A 2602-nucleotide genomic window follows, 5' to 3' on the forward strand; every position below is an offset into this window, starting at 1 on the left:
GATCACAGATAGGTGCCAGGGACCCGTGAGCCCGCTGAAATGATGTGCAAAATTGTACAATTGTAGAGGAAGAAAAATCTGCCCCACCCCAAACAGATCAGCTACATGAATCCAGCCAATCTTTCCATTTTACAAACAAAGAGACCGAGGTCCAGATGTAGCAGGGGCTCTCCCAGCCATACAGCTGGTTTGCCTGTGAGTGACGCCAAGGCCTCGGGATGCCTTGGCCAGGCCACTTCCCACATTTCTTGGGCAGAACTGAGGTCCACCCTTCACCTGCAGAAGCTTAGACTCTGCAGCTTCTTAATAAACAACCATGTCTCCAAACAATGCTTAATTATTTTGCAGAAGAATCACTTTAATGGGCTGCATGAAACTTAAAGGATTTTTAATAAAATCTCACGAGCTCTGGGGCCTTGGGCCCCCTCTGCACACTCCCCTTTGTTATTTTTCCTGATCCCATGAAGATATAGCATTTGTCACTGTTTCATTAGGCTCTGCGGTGCCCTGTGTTATTTATGAGCTTGCTATTTATTGAAAATTGTATTTTTGAGGGGGAAAGAAGGGGGGATAAAGTTTATCATAGAAAAACCTTGGCAAGAAAATTAGTGACATTTCAAAATACCCAGATCCCTGCTCCTGAAAAGACTGAATGAGTTCACGGTGCCCAGATACCAAAGCAGGAGCAGGAGTCCTGTTGTGGGGCAATGCAGAGGAGCCCCCCAAGGCCTCAGTGTCCTTTGGAAGAGATGAAACCTTTCACAATCACCTCCTAGATCTGACTGTTTCTTAGGAGGATCTCGAGTTCAAAGCCAACCTCAGCAACAGCGCAGCACCAAGCAACTCAGTGAGACCCTGTCTCTAAATAAAATACAAAATCGGGCTAGGGGGTGTGGCTCAGTGGTTGAGTGCCCCTGAGTTCAATCCCCAGTACCCCAAAAAGGGGGCCCTTTTCATTCCAGGTAAAAGATGTGCAAGGATTAAAAACAGTGTCCTGCTGAAGTACTGCCTACGCCTACTCCGTTCCCCTCAAGCAGCCACATCCAACTTTTTAAGATGCCTTCTCTTATATTTACCTCCATTTTTCTCAATATTATGCTTCCACAGATATTTCTTGATTCATCAATTTTAGATGCAATCTATTGACTTCCTGCTCTAATAGACAAGGATTTATCTCCCACACACCACCTCTACCTGGCTCTCAACATCTCTCTCTGTTTGGTTCTTCTGCTGGTTGCCTTTCTGATCTCCCATCCTCCAAAGATGCACTTGGGAAAAAGAGAAGATTAATACACCCACCCTTCCCTTCACCCCACCTCTCCTGGTTTCACCTCCTAATTTCAGTTATTCATGTTTCTACCATGACATTGTAGAAATTGAAAATGTGTACATTTATCCTGTCACCTTAATAGATCCCTCAAGTTGATTCTAAGAGTTGAAAATCATTGAAAAGTATTTCCTCGATTGTGCCTAGGCAAGGACGAGTCACAGCAAAGCTGAGTAGTGTACTACAATTTCAGGGTTTTTTGTTTGTTTGTTTTTTGGGTTTTTTTAGCGGTACTGGGGATTGAACCCAGGGCCTTGTGCTTGTGAGGCAAACACTCTACCAACTGAGCTATATCCCCAGCCATAATTTCAGTTTTCTTTTGGGTGTGTGTTGAGAGGTATGGTAGGTTACAGATTTTGAGTTGCCTTTCTTTATTCTTTTGTCATAATTTGTCTTTATCATAGTATCAAGTTTTTTAGAAATCTTTATAAAGTATATTCTCTCCAGGTCCCCTCTTCATCAGGACCACCCCTCCCTGGGGCCCCCGTCCTCCAGCTTTGACCTGGACTGGCTTCTCTTAGGGCTGTGACCAGCTCTTGTCCTGAAACTCGTCCCTATTCTTCCGAGTTCTATCTACAGTAAGGTTTTGGTTTCTTTTCTTTTTTCATCCTCAGTCTTCCTCTTTCTTGGTTTACTCCCTCACTGACAACAACACATCTTCAAGTTACCTCCTTAAAAAGGATTTATGGGAGTTAAATTTTAGGAGTTCTTGCAACTTGAATAATGGGTCGGCTAGATATGGAAATCCTACGCTGAAAATCATCTCTTTCAGAACTGTGAAGGTAGCTGATGAGAGTCTAATGCCAGTCTGATTCTTGTTTCTTTGTAAGCGTCCTGATTTCCCTCTTGGAAATCTTTAGAATATTCTTTTCTCCTGTTCCTCTTCTGTCTTATAATGATGTGCAAATTGGTATGGGCTCTTTTCATTTATTATGTTGGGCACTCAGTGAGGCCCTTTCTTTTTTAAGTTGAAACTTACATGGAGTTCTGTGACTTACATATTGTAAACTACACAAATGTCGATCGAGACAGAAATTGTTTTAGTCAGCTATTTCACTGCTGTGACTAAAAAACCCAACCAGAACAATTGTAGAGGAGGAATGGTTTATTTGAGGGCTCACAGTTTCAGAGGTCTTAGTCCATAGAAGCAGGCTCCATTCCTCAGGGCTCCAAGTGAGGCAGAAAATCATGGCAGAACAGTGTGGCAGAGGGAAGCAACTCACATGACCAACAGGAAGCAGAGAAAGAAAGACCATTCTCCAGACACAAAATATA

General features: G+C 43.1%; 1 non-coding gene across 1 annotated transcript; it reads right to left on the reverse strand.

The window, feature by feature from the left end:
• Positions 1-1552: 1552 nt before the first annotated feature.
• On the reverse strand, positions 1553-1625 carry Trnav-cac (transfer RNA valine (anticodon CAC)). The gene has a single exon. It is a non-coding gene; the product is annotated as a tRNA-Val (tRNA).
• Between the last annotated feature and the right edge of the window lie 977 nt (positions 1626-2602).

This window comes from Sciurus carolinensis, chromosome 3, assembly GCF_902686445.1.
Source record: "Sciurus carolinensis chromosome 3, mSciCar1.2, whole genome shotgun sequence".
Lineage (NCBI taxonomy): Eukaryota > Metazoa > Chordata > Mammalia > Rodentia > Sciuridae > Sciurus > Sciurus carolinensis.